We start from the raw sequence: 23551 nt of genomic DNA on the forward strand, positions 1-23551 counted from the left end.
TGGTCAGATCCCAGATCGGGTCGGATTATTGTATAATATATTTTATTACCACTGTATAACAAAAGAGATTAAATGTTAAGTTAATTGCTAATAACCATTGTTAAGAATGATCAATTTCAAGTATGAAATTGTTGAATTGAATAAACTTAAATTTGTTGAGGAGAGGAACTGCTACTAGCTCAGATAATGGGGAATTATGGGAGGTTAAATGCCAACTTTGGCCTCTGTCTGAATGCTAGACTTTCAGCATTTAAGTTCCCTATTTAAAGATGCTTTAAACTTGTTGACAATGCCATAATTGCATATGTTATTTACTTAATTAAATAAATGATAGTGAGTTTCTTCTTAAAACTACTTGTACTTAATCGTTAATTTGTGTGTTAATGATAACTCTTGAAAAGAGTTATATTTCAAGCCTTTAGATTGAACTAATTATTTGCAATTAAGTAACAATGTTTGCATTTTTAGATATTTTTAAAACATTATATAACAAAGCTTGGATTGTGCTCTACATGTTATTATTTGTTACTTCTATTATTGGGGAAGAAAGGTGTTGTTTGTGGTTTGTAGCAGGTGCAGGATGAAGAAGAGAAGATAAAAAGGATAGGAAAGTGAAGCAAGTGAAATATTTCCATGAAAAAATGTTGGTTACATTGCCAACATGAATGTCATGGCAATTCTAGGAAGATGACGCAACACTCAGTCTACGTCACTCTCAGCCAACTGTACTTGTACTAAATAAATCACCCTGAAAAGGAGGAAGCAAAAAGGTGTCTGCTGAGAGGGAGGGACCTACCCTATAAAGAAGGAAAATGAAAAGATAAAGAAAGGATCAGAGAGAGAGAAAAATGGTTTCTATCTCTCTGCATCAAACACTCATGAATTCTCAAAGAAAGAGTGGAGAGGGTAGTAGCTTACAGAGTAGAAGATTTACATACGCAAGGAAAGGGAAAAGAAATCTGCCCTAGGTTTTGCATCAAATATCATTATCAGAGTGAAAACTAGAGTAGTGAAAGCTTTCTGCAATCGTGGCTTTATTTTATGATTTGAACTTGTCATTCATGAAATTAAACAATGATGTTGAATAGTTCTGTTATGGATTCGAATGTTCAACCCATGAACTAATTTTCTTTGGGTTGAAATTATTCTAGGTGAATTTTATTAACTTTAATGCCAATGGTTTGATTTTGAGTTGAACACTATTTCATTCGATTTGTGATTATTTTTAATGCATGCATGCAAGCTCTAGACATAGATGACTGTGTAGCATGTTATTAGATCTGATTTAAGTCTAAAAAGATTAATTAGATTAGATTATAATCGGTTGATACAAGCAGGTATGTGAAATAATATTTGTAGCACTCTAGACATAAAAGTTGCAATTTGTATAGGGAAAGGGAGAAAAATCTTGATACCATTCTCGAGTTTTGTAGGAATACAAAAAAACTCAAAATGATAGCTTAAAGTCTGGCTTTCAAAAGAAGCAGACTACAATAGTGATTCCCTGAGCAGTAGAATGGTTAAGATTTTGCGTTGGCATTATTATGTTATAAAAATAAACCTATGTAATTCTAACCTTTATCATTCAAAAATACAAAATCTTTCCCATTTATCCTTTGAGAATTGCCACAACATTTTAATTTCCTTAGCATATTTTTAGTTATAATTGATTTTATTAATCCTTCATCACATCTCTTTATCAATTAATCACCTATTTCATTTGCTTAGTTTAATTAGTCAGTTTCATAGTAATAGCATAACCAATTATTTTAGTCAATTTCGATCCCTGTAGAGACGATACTCACTCATATTTTATTACTTGATTCGACGTGTATACTTGCACATTTGCATTACACATTCACATGCGACAAGTTTTTGGAGTCGTTTCTAGGTATCAACAATTTTGATGTAATATTTGCTGTGTTATTATCTCTTAAATTTTATTAGTTTAACTTATTCAGTGTTTTGGTTATTTTTTTTTTCATGATTTTTGATTGGTGCATGAGTAGAGATATTTCAACAATTGAAGAGTATTCTTTTAATCTAGAAATTGAGAGAACCTTGAGAAGAAGGAGAAAATAATTGCGATAAATGGAAAGAATTAGAATTGCTTAGGTTAGAGAAGATCCATTACATCAGGAAGGAAGTGATGCTGATATTCCTCGAATAATAGGTGACAGGGACAAACCCATCAAACAACATATAGTGCCGATCTTAGATGATTTGAATTCAGGTATTGTTAGGTCGCATATTTAGGCTCAGAATTTCGAGTTAAAGTCAGTGATGTTTCAAATGTTACAAACAGTGGGGTAGTTTAGTGGATTGCCTGAGGATCCAAGGTTGCACTTAAAACTCCTTCCGGAAGTCTACGATTCATTTAGGCAACATGGTGTTCCTGAAGATGCCATGAAATTGAAGTTATTCACTTATTTGTTCCGAGATCGTGCTAGAGCATGGTTAAATGCATTGCCATCAAGTACTGTGGCATCATGGAATGAACTTTGTCAGAGGTTTCTGTTGAGATATAATCCTCCGAGCATGAATGCCAAACTGAGGAACGATATTATGTCCTTTCAAAAATTTGAGGACGAAACATTATTTGAAGCATGGGAGCGATTCAAATAGTTAATAAAAAATGCTTGATACATGGTTTCCAACATTGGACACAAATAGAAATGTTTTACAATGGATTGAATGCACATAAACAGATGGTGGTTGACACATATACCAATCGAACTTTGCTCGATAAATCATATAATGAAGCATATGAAATTCTAGAGCGAATAGCTAACAATGATTATCAATACCCCATTACCAGTGTAGGGATTGGCAGAAGAGTTGCTAGAGCAATGGGACTTGATGCGATCACTTCCCTAACAACTCAAGTATCATCTTTAACGAATATGATTAAAACACTGAAAAGATCAGCTGTAGTGTAGGAAATGAAAGCAGTCGAGTTAGCATGTGTTTACTACAGAGCAGATAATGTTTTTCATGAATGCCCATCAAATCTAGCCTCAATTTATTATATGGGAAATTCCAATCAAAAAAACAACAACCCATATTCCAGCACATATAATCCAAGATGGAAGCAACACCCCAACTTCAATTGGAGTAATCCAGGGGGAAATTATAGCAATGCTATTCGACAAAATGCTCTGGGTGCACTACTTGGATACAATCAACTCATGCCATGGCAAAATGTTCAGCAAAATTCAGCTTTGAGTTCCTCATCGATGGACGATCTATTACAGGAATAAATGGAAAAGATCGATGCTATCATTCAAAGTTAAGCTACATCTTTAAGAGCTTTAGAGAATCTTGTGGGGAAAATTGCCATAAGCTCAAGACTGCAAGGAGCACTACCAAGTGATATTGAAAATTCACAATCTCAAGGAAAGGAACATTGTAAAGCTATTACTCTCAAAAGTGGTACGCAACTATCATGAGTTGTTAATGACACCGCTATTGAAGAAAGTAGTTCATATTTCACAAATAAGAATAATTCATAACCAATAGTGGAGCAGACTACAAAGGAAAAGACCAACTAGAAAAATGTTGAAGTAGATTCACCTTGGATTGCCAATAAAAATGCCATGGCAAAACAACCTCAATAAATGGAAGAAAGACAACTGCCATATTTTCCCCAGCATTTCCAAAAATCTAAGCAAGATTTTCAATTCAAGAAATTCTTGAATGTCCTAAAGCAACTACATATTAACATACCATTGGTGGAAGCGTTGGAACAAATGCCCAACTATGTGAAATTCATGAAAGATATCTTATCGAAGAAAAGAAGGTTGGGAGAGTTCGAAATTGTTGCTCTCACTGAAAGATGCACAACAATGCTAAGAAACAAATTTCCACCAAAACTAAAGGATCCAAGGAGTTTTACTATACCTTGCTCTATTGGAAACCATTATGTAAGAAAAGTACTATGTGACTTAGGTACGAGTACAAATCTAATGCCTATGTCTACTTTCGAGAAGTTGGGAATAGGGAAGGCATGACCTACAACTGTTACTTTGCAACTAGCTTGTCGTCCATATGCACATCCAGATGGTAAAAAAGAAAACGTGTTGGTAAGAGGTTGACAAATTTAATTTTCTAATAGATTTTATTATTCTGGAATGTGTGGTTGATAAAGAGGTACCAATCATACTTGGGAGGCCTTTTCTAGCAACTGGCAGAACATTAATTAATGTTCAAAAAGGTGAATTAAGTATGAGAGTTAATGATTAATAGATAACTTTTAATGTTTTTGATGCTATGAAGTGTGCATATATAGATGAAGAATGTTACATTGTGGAGATAGTTGATACAATAGTTTAGGAAGAAATTTTAGATTTTTATCACAATAACTATAATGATGATGTAGATTTAATTTAGTTGATTGAAGCAGAAATGATTGATGAGCTTGGTGAATTGATGGATGTTACGAAAATCAAGAATGGAGTGAGGAGAAGTTTCTAACATTGAATTTATCAAACTATTCTTTTAAACCTCCTCGACCATCCATAAAAGATCCTCTTCTGTTGGAATTAAAGCATTTGCCAGCACGTCTGAAGTATGCTTACTTGGGAGACAACAACACATTGCCTGCAATTATTTATGTGGCATTGACAGTATATAAAAAAGCTCAATTATTGAAAGTTTTGAAGAAATCTAAGAAAACATTGGGATGGACGATTATAGATATCAAAGGAATTAGTCCAGCAATCTGCATGCACAAATTATTACTGGAAGATTGCGATGACAAATCTATCGAGTAGTAGAAAAGACTGAATTCCATTATGAAGGAAGTTGTCAAAAAGGAGATTATCAAATGGCTTGGTGCTGAAATCATACACCCAAACTTGGATAGTTCTTGAGTGAGCCCTATTCAATGTGTACCTAAAAAAGTGGGTGTCACCATGGTAAGCAATGATAAGAACGAACTCACCTACTCATACTGTCACGGGATGGAGGGTTTCTATGGATTATCAGAAGCTCAAAAAATCAACAAGGCAAGACCATTTTCCTCTGCCATTTATCGATTAGATGCTAGATCGATTAGTGGGGAAAACTTTCTATTATTTTTTAGATGGTTACTCGGGGTATAACCAGATTGCCATAATTCCTACTGATCAAGAGAAGACCATACTCACATGTCCTTATGGAACTTTTGTATTTGGACGAATGACATTTGGATTATGCAATACCCATGCAACATTTCAGTGTTGCATGATGGCAATCTTTTCGGACATGGTAGAGAAATTCTTAGAAGTTTTTATGGAAAAATTCTCGGTGTTTGGCGATACCTTTGAAGATTGTTTAAAAATCTGGAATTAGTTCTTTGCCAGTGTGAAGAAACCAACCTTGTTCTCAATTGGGAGAAATGCCACTTCATGGTTTGTGAAGGCATTGTTTTGGGACATAAAAGTTCATAAGAAGAAATTGCTGTCGACAAAGCAAAAGATCAAAATTATTGATAAATTGCCACCACCCTGCATAGTTAAAGGTATTCATAGTTTTCTTGGCCATGCAGGATTCTATAGACATTTCATCAAGAATTTCTTGAAAATATGAAAACCCTTGTGTACACTGTTAGAACACAACAGGCATTTCAATTTTTATAATCAGTGCTTACAGGCATTTGAGGAGTTGAAAAAATGGCTAGTCACAACACCAATAGTCATAGCACTAGAATGGGCAAAGAAAGAACAATATATTTCATGCTATCTACTACGCAAGTTGTACGTTGACCGAGTTATGGGAAAATAATTTAATTCCCACTACATGCTTATTTTCAGGCTTGTTATTCAATTCAGACTTAAATTATTTTCAGGCAGACTGAAATCTCATTGGACAAGTCCATTCGAGATAGTCCGTGTTTATCCTCATGGCGTTGTAGAAGTTATAGATAGCAAGACTGGTTCCAATTTCAAAGTCAATGGCCAACGATTAAAGCACTACTTTGGAGCCCTTCTAACTCGTGATAAAAGTTCCATCAATTTTTGAACTATTTAATATCTTTTTCTTATTTTACTTTATTATTTTCTATTAATTTTGTGTTTCGTTTCTTCAATAAGTTTATTTACTTGTTATTATATATATTTTTACAGGCACACTATGGCCCACGGTTGTAAACATCAGCCTATTCATTACATTAGTTAATTTTAATTTCATAATTTTTCTACTATTTTTCTTTTCCCGCTTAAATTTTCTTTTGTCTATGGAAGGGTACACTCTCAGGTTAATCTTAGCCAACATGTCATCGCTGTATTTCCTTTGACATTAACCCTAATCATTTCACTTCTTTTCTATTTCATCTTCTTCAACTTTCTATATTTTTACTCCGTTCAAATTGCATGTAGCAGCCTAATTTCGACCCTAATCGGACATAGTGATTTCAGGACCACAAATTTGAGTTAGAAAAATATTTTAATATTATTTTGTGTGTTTATTATGTGTAAATTTGATTGTGTTAAATTTTCATGTCTTAATTTTATCGTTTAAGTGACCGATTAAAGAAAAAAGGACTTAATCGCGTAAATAGTAAAAGTTGCTAACTAATTGTTAAAGTGCTAAATTGATTTGTTCTTTTAGTGGTAGGTGTTTATGTTGTAATTATACCATGATTTATATTGATGGACAGTTATGTATATTGTATATAAAATGTGTATATTTAATTATAAAGGTTATTTTGGTAATTATATTAATTATGATAATATAATAAAACATAAAATAAAAACATCACATGCATTTTCATCTATAGTAGCCGAAATTAGCTAAGGAAAATAGAAGAAAAGAAAAGCTACATTCGACCTTTGTCTTGCTCAATTAAGGTATGTAATTTGTTTAATTTTTGATAATTTTTACGTTTTTGAAATCGTTGCTAAGTTATCTTCAAAGCCCAAGTTTCAATTCTTGAAATTTATGAGGATTTTTTGTGTTGCCATTGATGATAGCTTGTGATTTTTGTTGTTTGATGGTTAAATATTAAAGATATGTGAAAGATTAAAATATTTTGTCTTTGAATTTTTGGTGAAACTGTGAAAATAAATTTTTGAGGGACTAAAATGATAAATAAATGAAAAATATGGACTTGTATGGACTAGGGTAAAATTCAGCCTAAGCATGGTATGTGTGAATTTTGTGTTTTATGTAATAGGGTCTAAATTGTAAAAAGTGTAAAATGTTAGGGGCAAAATGATAATTTTCCAATTTACATATTTTTGGATTAAATTGAATGACTTAATGAATAAAAAGGCTAAATTTGAATATGTTTAGATCAAGAAACGAAGAAAATAGAATTGGATCGGGGGAAAACAAAAGTAGTCGAGTAGTCGATCGTGTCCGTCGATAGCCGAGGTAAGTCGATAAGCATTTAAATTCTGTTAAATTCAATTGGTATATAATATATATATGTGATAAATGGAATTATTAAAGATAATGTTAGTCTTGGCCGAATGAATTTGTTAAAATAGGTAAGTAATTGAGTTCGATTCAAATAGTATTTAACATCTGCAAGCCCGTACGAACCCTAGAAATGCATGAGATTTTTTGATAAATGTTTTCGTGTAAGACCACATCTAGGACATTGGCATCGACTTGTGTTTCGGTGTAAGACCCTGTCCGGGACAGCGGCATCGATCAGTGATTACATGTAAGACCACGTTTGGGACGCTGGCATTGTATAAATCTTTTGATTATTCGAATACCCTATTTAATTTCGAACGGTTCAACGGGCAATGATAAATGAAGATCGGATATGAAATTGAATTTCATATTCAGGTATGTGTTTGTTAAATGTATGTTTACAAATAGGTTAAGTTGTTACTTATAATTGTGGAAAGTATGTGAAAATGGCATTTGAATTAACTAAATCCATATATATGTATATAAGCTGTTGATTCGGCCCTTGTTGAATTATATGTTGTTCAATGGAAAGGTTATAATTATATATATAAGTTTATTTTTGATTATATAGCTTGAGTTTGAAATCAAGGTGCGAAATTATAATGGATGATGTCTTTATATATGGTATGGTGTATAATATAGGTTATATTAGTTAAATGGTATATGTTATGAATAATAAATATGCTTAAGCTTATAACTTATTAAGCTTTAAATAGCTTACGGTGTATTTGTTTTGGTTGCTTTTGTTTTATAGATTTTGAGGTTGTTACGAGCTCGGGGATTCGTCAGAAAAGCTCATCACACTATCAAATAACTACAATATTTTAAACGGAAATTTCTTTTGAAACTATGGCATGTATAGACTAGCTTTGAAGGTTGTTTAATTCGAAGATGTATATATTAAAGCCATGCGAAAATGGCTTAACATCTTGTTATTTTTGGTTTTGGATTGAATTATGAATTATACATGACTTGATAATAGTTAGTATTTTATGGATAGTCTTTTACATGCGAATATTATGTGTGGTTTATTTGGTTGGCATCAAAATGAATATATGATATGATCTATAAATAGAAATATATTTGTAAATGTTGGAGAGTAAAAGAATGTTAAGTGTTCGGTTGTATATTGATTTGGTTTGAGGTGTGATTATAAAATTTTACAGGGTTTGTATAATTCATTGAGATGTATATTTGAAAATGTTAATGCCTATGTACATGTTTGTGGTTGTTTATTTTGTTTGATAGGTTAATGAGATTACCGAGAGTTGTAAAAGTGATATTTGTTTTGCATCTTAGATTAATGTAGTAATGAAATGGAATGTGGAATTAGGAAGTGAATTATGTTTGAGCATTTATGAACATGCATGAAAATGGTTAATTCGGTTATATGCATTTAAACCGGTATATGATTTTTTGTTTAAACATTGGTTTTTGATAGATAATTTGATTAGTAAGAATAGATTTGTTTTGGGCATATAATGTAATAATGATAACTTATATACATATAATAGGACATATGTAATTCGGTTGTATAATTAGAACATGTATATTTGTTTTACATTTGGGAGTGAGTTGATTTGGTCACAAGATGAGCTAATTACCGAACACTTGTTAAAATATTTTGGATGTTTTTAAAAGAGATATATGTGTGACTCGACATTAGTACGTATAAGGTACTTTTATTGTATAATTTGGTTTTGGTAAATTATAAGTTTGGCTATGGCATAAGTTTCTTTTCTTGTAAAATATAAGCTTGTTTTATATATATAACATATGTGTAATCAGTAACCAAATTATATTTTGCTAAACATAAATTCAAATTATATGTATTTATAATCGGCTTTATAGGTAAGTATCAATTTGGCTATTATGTGTTTGTATTTTTTTTCTTTTTTTCGAATAGGTGAGTCATTAAATTCGTTAATTATATGACTTAATTATATAGCATATTTAGTTATAGTATTTAATTGAAATATGCTTGGTTATATTAACATAAAGTGAAATTGATTAAATAATTTATGTACAATGACTGAGTTTGTTTATGTAAAAAAAAATGATGGAGACTATGAAATTATGAAAAGTTAAATTGTTTAAGCTATTGAATTTGGAAATGTTAAAATGTACATTATTTTATTTTATTTTTGTTCATTTAATTAGTTTGGATAATTGAACTAAATTATCTTATTTGTTATTTATTTTTGAAATAAGCCTAATATTAAGTAATTCTTCGCAACCCCAATCCGGCGACGGATACGGGTTAGGGGTGTTATACTGCATCTGTCCATGTTGATTCTAAGAAGGAAGACAATGATATGACTTAAGCTACTACACCACCACTACATCGACCACTATACCTATGACAGAATAAGAACGTATAGTTCATCAACTGATAGTTGTTGTTTTTGCATTTTTTCATATTTCATTGTTCATGCATTACAAACAATGCATCCCTTAGGTTTGGGGTGTGTTGTGTTGTACATATAGTATACTATAGATAGATGATTTAATATTCATGCATTTTGTTGTTCATTTTTCCATTACATACAAATGCCAAATAATTGATAAACTATGATCAGTATATTGATATTGGTGATGTTTGATGAGGATAATAACTCTTCGACTAATTTAGAAAATTGTGGAAGTTGATTAAACATGTTTATCTTAAGATAATTCTTTGAAAATTGGTTTCTAAAAGTAGAACAACTTAAGTATCAATGCAATTAAGTTTATAGTAGGATTCTTTTAATGCATTTAGTATTTGTTGATCCTAAATTCAATAATTTGGTTACAAATTATAAGGAATACCTTAGCAATAGTTTTACACTCAAATGTTTGAAACTATTGAGTAGGTCAGTAATGCTTTGTTTGCTCCATCGCATTATTGATCAAAAAATTAAGTTCAAATAAGAGTGAATAATAATAATAATTTAGGGACACTCCACTGTAGTAATAGGCTGGTTAGCTAAGGAGGTAGTTGTTTGCTCCATCCATCTTTTTATTTAATACACTCAAATTGTGGCATGGTATAATACATGGTAATCTATTCTATGCTGTATTGAGATTGTCAAGTAAAGAAATTATGTGACAAGATGAATTCCCTATAGAAAATAATATTTGTGATTAAAATTTTGAAATGACTAAATAAGTAAGAATAGTGAAATTCAGTTTAGAGGAAAGATATTGTAAATATATTAGGAGAGGTCTACTATAGTCAGATTGCATAAATTTTTAGGAATTTTTATTTTTAGGAAACATTTTCTGCACTTCATTTGCTAAACAAACCTATAAAACTCGAACCAATTTTTTATATATTTTAGAAGACTACTGAGAATGGAGGCATTAGATATACTTCACATGGTTTAACAGTGAAAATAGTAACTGTGTGTTTTGGCAAATATTCATTCATTCATGTATACTCATATACATTTTTCTTGAGGACAACCAATAATACAAGTTTGGGGGTGTTTCTAACTCTTGAAAGAGTTATATTTCAAGCCTCTAGATTGAATTAATTGTTTGTAATTATGAAAATATGTTTGTATTTTTAGATATTTTTAGAACATTACATAAAAAAGCTTGGATTGTGCTTTACATGTTATTACTTCTATTATTAGGGAAGAAAGGTGTTATTTGTGGTTGGCAACAGGTGCAGGATGAAGAAGAGAAGAGAAAAAGGATAGGAAAATTAAGGAAGTGAAATATTACCATGACAAAATGTTGGTTAGATTGCCAACATGAAAGCCATGGAAATTCAAGGAAGATGAAGCAACACTCAGTCTACGTCACTCTCAACCAGCTGTACTTGTACCAGATAAATCACCCTGAAAAAGAGGAAGAAAAATGTGTGTACTGAGAGGGAGGGACCTACCCTATAAAGACTGAAAAAGAAAAGAGAAAGAAAGGATTAGAGAGTGAGAAAAAATAGTTTTTATCTCTCTGCATTAGATTCTCATGAATTCTCAGAGAAGGAGTGGAGAGGGTAGCAGCTTATAGAGTAGAAAAATATCTCCCCTAGGTTTTGCATCAAATCTCATTATCAGAATGAAAGCTGGAGTAGCGAAGGCTTCTTGCAGTTCTGGCTTTATTTTATGATTTGAACTTGTGATTCATGAATTTCAACAATGATGTTCAATGGTTTTGTTATCGATTCGAATGTTCAACCAATGAACTAATTTTTTTTGGGTTGGAATTATTCTGGTTGAATTTTTATTAACTTTAATGCCCATGGTTTGATTTTGAGTTGAATAATGTTTCATTCAATTAGTGGTTATTTAAAAATGCTTGCATGAAAGCTCTAGACATAGATGACTGTGTAGCATGCTATTAGATTTGATTTAATTTTGAAAAGATTAATTAGATTGGATTATAATCGGTTGATACAGGCAAGTATTCGAATTAATAGTTGTAGCACTCTAGACATAGAAGTTGCAATTTGTACCGGGAAGGGGAGAAAAATCTGGATATCATTCTTGAGTTCTATAGACATAGAATAAACCTCAAAATGATAGCTCAAAGCCTGGCTTTTGATAGAAGCAGACTTTAGTAGTGATTCCCTAAACAGTAGAATAGTCAAGATTTTGCCATGGCATTATTATGTTATAAAAATAAACCCAAGTCATTCCAACCATTATCATTCAACAGTAGAAACTCTTTCCCACAAAATTTTAAATTCCCTAGCATATTTTTAGTCATAATTGATTTTATTAATCCTTCCTCACATCTATTTATCCATTAATAACCTATTCCTTTTGCTTAATTTAATTAGTCAGTTTCATAGTAATAGCATACCAATTATTTTAGTCAACTTTTATCCCTGTGAAGACAATACTCACTCATCACTTTATTACTTGATTTGATGTGTATACTTGCACATTCACATTACATATTCACACGCGACAGTTTACTTAAAGAGTAGGTTGTGACAGTATCATGTGACCCTTTTATTCCTTATTCTACTGCAGTGATACTATTTTGGTTAAATTGCTGATTGGTTATCTATTTTATTTATGCCTTGAAGTTGTTCAAATTAAGAAAATATATATATTTTTTAGGAATAGATGGTTGCCATATAAGTGTTGTCTGATGTTAGACAAATTGAAGTGTTTTGCATGGAAGTTGCTACACATATGCTGGCTAGATTAGCCGTTTAAATACACTATCTATTTATCGTTTTCTACTATCCAAATTTTAGTAGTTTGAATTCATATTTGTAAGTTGTATATACCATGGATTTTTATGATAATTAAGTTGTCAGATTTTGGATAAAATTAATATATTTATACATCTTTTACATTACAAATTCTCTGTATTTATGCGATCTTATTGGAGTTTATTAAGCTGTCCAAATTGATGTTATATTGATAAATAATGTTGTATTATTTTCGAACATGATAATGATGTCTAATATGTATAAATAGGGCTTGCTATTTTGTGCAAAATGGGGCGGTTCGAATTGTTGTCCTAAAGATTTTAAATGTTTATTTTAATGATGTCCAACTGTTGTAGAATGGTGGTTGTTTTAATGGTTTTAAATGTTCATTTTTATGCTATCTGAACCTAGTTTACTATTATGAGTTGAGATGTTTAGGATGTAGCTACCCAAAGATTAAATTAAAATTAATAAATTAATATTTCACTAAACGGTAGTAATATACTAAAGTTGGGATTTAGCGCAATTAACTAATGTTGTCCGAATAACAATGTATCTTGTGATAATCTAAGTGCTAAAACTTATGATGACCTAAGCTTAAATTAAAAGAAGTATTGGCTATTATTATATTGTTCTACTACTATATTTAGAATAGTATGTAACTAATTTTGCTACCTTGGAACATAAAATGAAGTGGGTTAAATCCCGCAAATTGAACTGCATCAATAATGAAAATTTGATATCTTCATATGGCAATTTGGGAGGAGTTCTGGTTGCAAATAATTTAGTTGTGGTGTCATATTAAAATGTATAATGGTGGGATTGATATGGAAGAGTTTGACATTAATTGTGGGATTTTTTATGGTATAATTTTGTTGTAAAATGCAAAATGTTATTTTAGAAATGTAATTTGAGTGTTGAAGTCGATGAGCTTTGTTCTAAGTGATTTAAGTTGCTTTATGTGGAAAGTGAATTAAATTTTTGCCTAAACCGATAACAAATCATTGTGTGTTTGATAAAGGATATTAAACAAATATTATTATTTAAATTGATGTCTTAGATAGCCTAGTTGCATGAGAAGGTGAGAGTATGCCTATTAAGTATTACCATATGCTAGTAATGTGTAGTCAAAAGAGGAAGGTAAAATTGGCTTTAAGGCGTCTTATATTTATGTTATGCTAAGTTGATGGATAACTTGATGTTTTGGTACAATTTATATATGTAATGTTGTTTAGTAGTAATATAATGTGTATATAAATGTGTCTTGATTTAATTACGCAACAAATAATGGTAATTGCCTCAATATAAACAAAAATAATAACAAAGAAAGAAATGATAGTTTGATTGAATGTATACTATTATAAGTATAATGATATCTTTATATAATTCAAATCGAAGTCAAGAAAAATTGTTTTTAGTCTTGGGCACTTAACATGCTCAGGATGATTAGGTATACCGTAGTAACTTCAAGTGTTATGTAAGTGGTAAATATATGTTTAAAGATGTAAATATACATATTTTACGTCAAATAGAATTGGTTTCACAAATAATACAGGCTTAAGTTATGGAAATACCACTAAGTACTTTTCTTAGTGTATGGTTGTTTTCTATATACAAATGTTAGATTTAATTCGAGATTTTCGTGTATCGACTCCATCATTCAATCCATCTCGATCTCAACAGTGTTTGTTTGTTTCCAACCTTATTTATATTTGGCATGTACGTAATAGGTTAGGTTTTCCAGCAGTTAAATGATGTTCTAATTAAATGTTGTATTTTATATTCTAGTAGAAATATATATAAGGTCAACATGCATATGTATAAAAGTACATACAAATTATAATTCTCATAGTTGATAAAGGTCTAAGATATGTGGTGGCACCTAATTCAATTGATTTTAATATATAAAATGTATAATTAAATTGTGATTTAATTGTAGTTGCTCCGGCAATGAATGTGATACACTGTAGCTCGAACCTAGTGATCAAGTCGAGGTAAGGGTGTTACATGCGATGTTGATGTCCACAAACATTAACCATACTTGCCTACTATTCCTCTTTGCAGGAGTGGTTATCATTGATCCAAGCTTCGATAACCTTTCGTCTTTAGGCTTCGCTTCCTCTCCTTTTTTATAGCAGCGAACTTGGATCGCGCTAGACAGTCTCCTACCCACTACATAAGAAGCACTCCACTGGTTTCTTCTCGCTCTCTTTGACCTTCTTGGTTCTGACACAACTCATGATCAAACCAAGCCTCATTATTGCTTTATTTGGATAATCTTCTCCTTCGATGGTAGAAACCGAGGATCACTTCGGATAGTACCTAACCATATGCAAATTATCTCAAAGAAAACACTTCATTGGCTCTTTTGGTTTGTTGTTGGGTTTCCCCTTCTCATTAGGTGGTTCCTATTACCATCATTCTTATGGTTGTCTTTTTTTTCCTGTTCTTCCTCATGGTCTCCCCCACCATTGCTCATCTCCTTGGGTTTGGAAGACTAAAAATTTTCTCTACTTGGACCAAGCTCGGCAAAGGACTCCACCTCGTCCATAGCTACAATAAGCTCAGTGATAGCTTGTCAACGCAACTCATGCATCGTCCAAAGCTGCAACCCATCCTTAAACTCATAGAATGCTTCTTTCTTACTCAAGTCAGAGATTTGAAGCATCCAATTACTAAACTCTTGATCATACTCCTGAATAGTACCCTGCTGCATAAGCCGACACAACTTTGCCCAAGCCTCCTCCTCGACATATTATGGGTAGAATTGTTTCTTCAACTCTTTTTGGAACTCCTCCCAAGTCCCAATAGCTGTCCCACCATGTTTTTCATCTTTCAAGGTTGTCTTTGTGGCCTCGAGAGCATCATCCCTTCCTATAAGGTTTTCCTTAGTGGAATCGATATAATCTAACATAAAGTCCCTAAGTTGCTCCTTCATTGAGTCTAACTTATCAGTACGTCCCTCAACCACCTCGAGTGTCTCCCTTATGTCCTCATAGACTCCTAAAAATTAACTACTCATCTCTCCAAAGCCGACAACATGTCCCTCGATTGGCTTGCTTTCCTAAACCTCCCATAAGTCTCCATTGGCTCAATCTGATTGACAACTTCTTTCGACATCTCGAATGGTACCTTCTAAACTTGGCTCAGATACCAACTGTAACGGGGATAGACCTTTCGTCTCATAACCTATGCAACCTTAGGCAAGTTGCTCCAAATACGCCTAAGTTAACCTAACTCACTCAAAGTGAGAATTCTTGTAGAATTTCTCTAAAAGACCAAATTATAAAGCAGAAGCAACTTAAACACAAAAGAAAGCTCGAAAGAATGGAAAAGAAATGCTCACCAAGTGTTTGAGTAAATTCTCTCAATATATTCTTTAACTCAAAGAATATGATACAATGGATGATTACAAATGAGGGGAGGCACTCTATTTATAGTTGAGCTCCCCAAATTCAACACTACACAACTAGCTTTACATTGACAGGCGAGATTGAAACATATCTACAATTAAGGGATTTACATAATCCCTGAGATTACAAAACCAAATATTATCATATTACAAATATTCTAAGATTCCTTTCCCTATTTACTAAGAGATCCCTGATTTTCCATAAGTGCTTTGCTAGGCCACGAAGGCTTCAAGTAGATGGGCTTCGCCACTTGTTTTTCAAATTGGGTCAGTTCAAATGGGTCAAATGAGGTCCATTTAATAGATTGACATCTATGGGACGTTCTTTGTGCAATGGTCACGAGCTTTAAACCGTGACCCATGACAGAAGACCTTTGATCTCTAGTTGATCTTCAAGGTGAAATTATTGGTGGAGATTTATATGCTTGTTGTTGATCATTCTCAACCTCATATATGGTAGCATCAAAATCAACTATACTCTGCTAGCCATCAATGTTACCTTCTTGAACCGAATTTTTCAAAAAAGCTAGAGGAACATGATTCCTTTAATCAAGTCACCACTACTTTGTGGATGTGTCTTTTCTGTCTTGGCAATGTCATTAATAGGTTGACCCTCAAAGAAAACCACATCTCTTCTTCTCACAAGTTCTTTTTCAATCTAGTCATACAATTTGTACCAAAACTCATCATGACTGTAATCAATGAAGATACATTGTCTAGTATTGACATCCAACTTAGATATCTCATCCTTCAAAACATGACAAATGCCTTGCAATCAAACATATATAGGTAATCATATGACACGCTTTTACCAAACCAAACCTTATTTGGTACATTACCCTACAAAGGAACACTATGAGACAGATTAATCACATATGTAGTTGTATGCAAAGCTTTAGCCCAAAAATATCTACGCAACTTTGCATTTGGAAGTAAACATCTAGCTCTCTCAATCAATGCTCGATTCATTCTCTCAGCCAACCTATTCAACCTTGGTGTCTTTTACAATGTCTTCTAATGTTTAATTCCCTGTAATCGATAGAAAACATCAAAAAATCCTCTATTCTCGCAACCATTATCAATATGAATACACTTTAACTTATTCCCAATCTCTTTCTCAATTGAAACCTAAAAGTGCTTAAACATGTCAAGTACATGGTCCTTTATTTTCAAAGAATACACCCAAAGCTTCCTCAAATAATCATCAATGAAAGTCACGAACTAAAGTGCACCACCATGTGACCTAACCTTCAATGGACCAAAAACATCAAAATGAACCAACTCTAGCAAAGCTGACTTTCTTAAAGAAGGATGTCACTTAAATGGAACACTAGTTTGCTTCTCAGCTAGACAATAAACACAATTATTTAGTATAGCATTCTTCAAGCCAAATAGTTAATTATTCTTGACCAAACAGTTAAGCCCCTTCTGACTCATGTGACTAAGTTGCCTATGCCACAAATCTCTTGAGCCATCATCTTCTTCAAGATTCACTATGCCTCGAGTAGTCAAAGCTTGTATCAAATACAAGTTCGAACTCTTCTTCCCTCAGGCCACAACTAAGAAACCTTTAGTCAATTTCCATTGACCCTCATTGAAAGTGTTGCGAAACTCATCATCATCAATCTTTCTTGCATAAATCAAATTCAAATGAATATCTGGTGCATGCCAAAAATATTTGAGTGTCAACTTAGTTCTATTATGAGTGACCAAGGTAACATCTCCCATGTCAACAACTTGTAAAAGTCACCATTACCCATCTTCAACACCCCAAACTCACTAGAAGTATAAGATGTGAAGAACTCCTTTTGTGACGTAACATGAAGCAAAACTCCATTATCTATCACCCAACTAGTTTCACCGCATGCTAGTTGGATAAAATTCTCATCAGAAATTACTAACAAATCATCAATAGTAGCGATAGTAACATGTTCGAATTTCTCATTATCCTTTCTCTCTTGTTTATCACCACAACCTCTATTCTCTCTTTTCAACTTGTAGTAATACTTTTTAATATAGCCTTTCTCGCCACAATGATGACACTTAAGATTCTTCTATCTTGATCTCGACTTACTTTAGCTTTTATATCTACCTTTTCACCTTTGTCTTTGTTTCTCCCCCTATTTTTGGTAACTCGAACCTTAGATTGTAATGAAGAACCTTGAGACTTTCTTCTCACTTCTTCATTCATCAAAACACTCTTAGCAATTTCCAAGGTCATCATACCTTTTGAAGCAACATTGATAAGTGAAACTTGAAATGTTTCCGAAGGTACGTTTCTAGGCCTATAATCAGTGAGTATAAATAGACTTCTAATGTGCTTTAAGCTTGAAATGGCCCGATTTTAGTGTTGGGACCGCTAGTATGCCTCATGGCGTAATAGAAAAAAAATATCCCAGTGATCCATAGCCACGTATCCATGTACAAGGAACGAAATAGTTTTAGATAAAGTGGAAGATATACGTTCTTAACTGAAAACGATGAGAGGATGCTGCTGATTCGATGTTAATTCCAATCCATAACGAAAAATTTTCGGCCTCTACATAGTTCACCTAGTATTAAAATGAACGATAAAACTTTCTTGGAACTATTTTAGAGAGAAATCTCCCAAAATAGCTGCTAGACCCTTTTTTTTCAATTTTCGTTTAAAACACAATTTCCCTAATTTGGGATTTTGGTTTGCATATATTGAAAATGAAATCAAATCTTATAAGGAACATATGGAAAGCATTAAACATGTTATATTCTTTCCAAAAATAATTATAACATATTGACAGTATTAAAAATGTTATATTCTTTTCAAAAAGAATTATAACTACCATGTTTCAATGTTTGACTGAAATCATAATAATAATTTATTATATTAATTTCTGTAAACTATATTCTGTTAAAATTTTATATGAATTAAATTTATATATTAATTTTCACTATGTTCTCCATTTGTGTACAACAAGCTTGTCCATTTAATTCATTTAATATTTAATTTTCAAATTAAATTAATTCCATAATTAATTTAATTCATGTGACAACTAAACACAATACCAAATGTGTTTCAATTTTGTTTATTTTAATCATAGGGTGTGATCCTTTAGGTTCTTGTAACGTTAGCAGTAATAATAGAACATGTCTAATAATACAAGCAATGAGTGGTACCTAGCAATGCATCCTTGCTACCTAAGTTACAAAAAGTCGTAATTCGACATAACCTTTCTATGATAATCTTTTCATGTATTATATCATTTTATCCTTAATATTTAGATTAGACACTAGTTATGGAATAGTCACACTTGTATAGTCCAATCTCATAGTTCTTGATTTTTTGAGTAGACTACAATAAACAAATAAGTGTGATATCTCATATCAACTTATTCGAGTATGGCCATGCATTTCTAGTCTCACTCCATCAAGAGGCCTAAGATATTGCTCCGATTATGTAGGAGGGATAAATCCTATCTTGATCAACCATATCCCACTATATGGATTGTGGTATATCTAACATCAGTATTTATAGTACAACTTGTACACTAGACATTTGACTGTATCAAAATGTATGACTCCCGATGTTTGGACAATGATGATCTCAAGTATGAGGATCATATACATAGTTATCACTGTGAGTAATATTGTGACTATTACATAATAAGCCAAGAAACATACTCATAGCGGGTCAGTCCAATACGTTGTTCTCTAAAACATACTCATGTATTTATTTTCACATCTCTACGTCAATAACAAATTTTTGTCATCAAACAACTACACATTAGTCTTAATGCATTATTTTTGTACAATCCCGCAATAATACTTGACTAAGGATCTTTTAAGAATAATCATATTTTCTTAGGACTTTATTACAATTCAGTTTATTTATATACACAAAAAAGAAACTAAAATAATATTAGAAATGTCTTATATTAATAAACAAGGTAAAACATGTAATTACAATCATCTCATGATTGGTCTTTGGGCATACTATAACATTTAGCTAAAAAACACAGGCGTCTTGCACCATAGCTTGTGCATGGTGCGATAAGATGCCCTAAAATCACCCCTTTTGGCTTCAAAGTGCTTGTGTCGCACCATAGCCTATGCATGGCACGACACAACATGGCAATTTCATGTTCCCTTTACACAAAGGTCGTGTCAAACCATAGGCTTGGAATGTTGCGACAATACCTTGCTTCTAGCCCATAAGATATGTCAAAGTCCTCTGATCGTCCCTTTTTTTCCCCAATTAGCTTCTCATTGTCTTGTTATGTCTAAAAACCTATTTTATCCTAATTCTAACATGAAATTACAAAATAATTTATTCTAAAATCTAATTAAAAATGAAAATTTAAAACTAAGTTACAATATTTACAAGTTAATTAAAGTGTAGTGGTTTAAACATTAGGTTGCATTACCAGACTTGTCTGATATTTCCTTAAAATTCACCATCGACTTCATTCACCGTTTATGACCATTGTCGCTCACCAGACCAATTCCAATCTTATTAGGATCTCGTCATCTATTTCATTCTTTTGCAATTCACTTACCTATAGAAACATAACTTGAAGCATGCCTTCGATTGAGACCATTAGGGGTTAAATTGAACAAAACATAACAGTCCTCCCTAATTGATACCTCACTTTGGGAATCATGGCCGCACTTGAACACTTCTATTTCACCATCGATTTTTATTATTAGCACGTTTCGTTCGAGATTAATGGTCGACTTAGATGTGGCCAGAAACAGTTGACCCAACAGAATGGGGATGTCTTGATCTTTCTCAAAATCAAGGACTACAAAGTTGATAGGGATTATGAATCCCTGTACCTTGACCAATACATCCTCAAGTACATCTTTTGGGTGTACCAGGGATCTATCAACTAATTGCAGCGTTATTAAGGTAATTTTTAAGATCTCTAAGTTCGAGTTTCTGATAGATCGATAGGGTTATTAAGTTTATACTTGCCCCTAAACTGCAAAGGGCCTTGTTGAAATACCAATCCCCTATCTCTATTGGAATTGTGAAACTACCCAGATCTTTCAAATTTGGGGGAATCTTTTTAGCAATCAAAGTGCTATACGTGGAATCAATGTCAATTTGCTCATCGTTTTTCATTTTCTTATGTCATTCCATAATTTCCATTAGGTACTTGGAATATTTTGGTATTTTATCAATTAGTTCTAAGAGCGGTAAATTGACATTGAGGGATTTAAATAAATTAAGAAAAAATTTAAAATCTACCTCGTCCGTCTTTCTTCATGTCCTTTAATCGTGTCGAGAAGGGTACCTTCGTGGTGCTCAACTTCGAGACTATTGGATCAAACATTGGTTTTGTTATCTCCTCGATCAGCTCATTATGCTTGACTTCCTACATATGTTTGTCGACATAAATAGAAACCTCTTCATCTTCATGGATGGGGTTGATGGGTGTTTTCAATTCCTTGCCTGATTATAAAGAAATCGCCTTTACATGCTCCTTCCCATCTTTCCAAGGGTTGTTCTCTATGTGTTACTGGGATACATTGACCGTTCTACTTTTGGAACATCATCATTAACTGACTCACTTGGTCCCAGACCGTGTGATCCATAATTTGACCTTAAAACAAGCCATTTCAAGGTCAAAACACACCTAACCAACTATCTCATTTGTGCACACATTCAAGAGATTCAAACATCGTTCAAACACGCCTAAACATACCACTTCAAGCATCCTATCTCATCTAACCAATATGTCATTCAAATGCAAAACATTTATACCACAACACTATTAACCAAAACAAGTCAATATCGCCATATTCCAACTACAAAACCTAGTTCCTTAACTACCGAATAACACCACATATGACCATTTGCATGTCATCACAAACATACCAACAAAGATAACATATTTCAAGTACCTAAATGTGGCCAAAATGACCTAAATTGACGAGGCATTAATAGTCTATCAAACAAAACATAAACTTCAAAAGCATATACATACCAAATCAACCATTAACACATTCATGAACTACCATTACAAAAGGTCCTATACATGCCATTTATAATCTTGGTCAAAATACTCAAAAACTACCAAAAAGTCTGTTGGATAGTGTGATAGATCTCCGACAAGCTTCCAATTGACCGAGCTTTCGATAATCTATGAAACAAAGGAAAGTAACTACGTAAGCAACTAATGCTTAGTAAGATCGTATAAACTCAAAAATAACTTATCATTTCTTTAGCACAAACTATAGAATAAGCATAATATCATTACCAAGACCATAACCTTAGTAAAAACCTATACAAGCACCATAAAACTCACAAGTTAGTAGGTTCATCCATGATACATATGAATTCAACCATAATATAAGTAGATTTCCATATGCTCATCATTTATTATATTAGTCTTTTAATAGATCATGATTCAATATCCCACTGTGTACTTACCATGGCATTCCTTTACTTACCCGTTGAACCATCTAGAATTACATCAGATATTCGGGAATGCTCGCATATAGTGTGTCTTTCCATGTAAACGTAACCTTTCCTTTTCAGCATGAGCTGTGAAATGGGCTTACTCACACGAGTTGTGGGTCGAAATGTTAGCTACACGATGCTACTCATACGAGCTATAGAGAATCTGGAACAAATGCAGAACCTCATCCATCGATAGGACATTTAATACCAACATGCGAAACATGAAATCCCTAATGACATTTCATTCGTATCTTAAGAATTCTTAAGGTTCAAACGAGATTCGTTATCCGTCAAGTATTCGAATATCGTTTTATTTCCGAATCAATTGTAAATAACATAAAATTAATGATTAATTAACCAACGTAACATTTAAGAAACATAAAATTCATAAGAACTTACCTCAATAACTATGGTCGTAATAGTCGAATTGAAGTCTAGTCCAAAGCTTTAGATTTTCCCTGATTTAAGTCCGGTTGTTGTTTATCTTGATCTAAATAGATAATTTCATCCAATTAAGTACTTTAAGTATTCAATTCAATCCATAATTCATATTTACATAAAATTATAGAATTACCCCTGATACTTTAACTTTTTACAATTTAGTCCAAACGCTCAAAAGTTGAATATAACTCATTTTAACCTAAATCCATATCAACCAATGCTACAAGGCACCTTGAAATAACCCATAATCACCAAAAATTCACAAAAAAACCCCATGGATTTACGCTTTTAATAATTTAATCCCTATTTCAAAATTCATCAAATATCACTTAACAAAACAAGTTTGTTTAACAACAAATATTAATAATCTATCAAATAACTTCAAAGCATATTCAAAAGCAACCATGGCAAGTCCCTCAACCTTTAATAGTTTTCCAAATTAATCCCCGAGCTAGCTAGATTAAGATAAAATGATCTTAAAAACATAAAAATCATTAAAAACGGGACACAAAATCATACCATTCAAGAACAAAGTGTTGGTCGAACCTTCTTTCTTCTCTAACGGCTAATTTAGGTTTTTAAAGCAAAAAATCAAGAAGAAAACATCTTTCTTTTTGTATTTTATTTACTTAATTTTTTTATTTACCAAATTACTACTTTAACCTTATTATTAATAAAAAATTTCAATAAAACCTTATCCATA

The 23551-nt window shown here is 32.4% G+C and overlaps 1 non-coding gene across 1 annotated transcript; it reads right to left on the bottom strand.

Moving 5' to 3' along the window:
* Positions 1–2547: 2547 nt before the first annotated feature.
* On the bottom strand, positions 2548–2653 carry LOC121218956 (small nucleolar RNA R71). The gene has a single exon (XR_005915437.1). It is a non-coding gene; the product is annotated as a small nucleolar RNA R71 (small nucleolar RNA).
* Between the last annotated feature and the right edge of the window lie 20898 nt (positions 2654–23551).

This window comes from Gossypium hirsutum, chromosome D06 (assembly GCF_007990345.1).
Source record: "Gossypium hirsutum isolate 1008001.06 chromosome D06, Gossypium_hirsutum_v2.1, whole genome shotgun sequence".
NCBI lineage: Eukaryota > Viridiplantae > Streptophyta > Magnoliopsida > Malvales > Malvaceae > Gossypium > Gossypium hirsutum.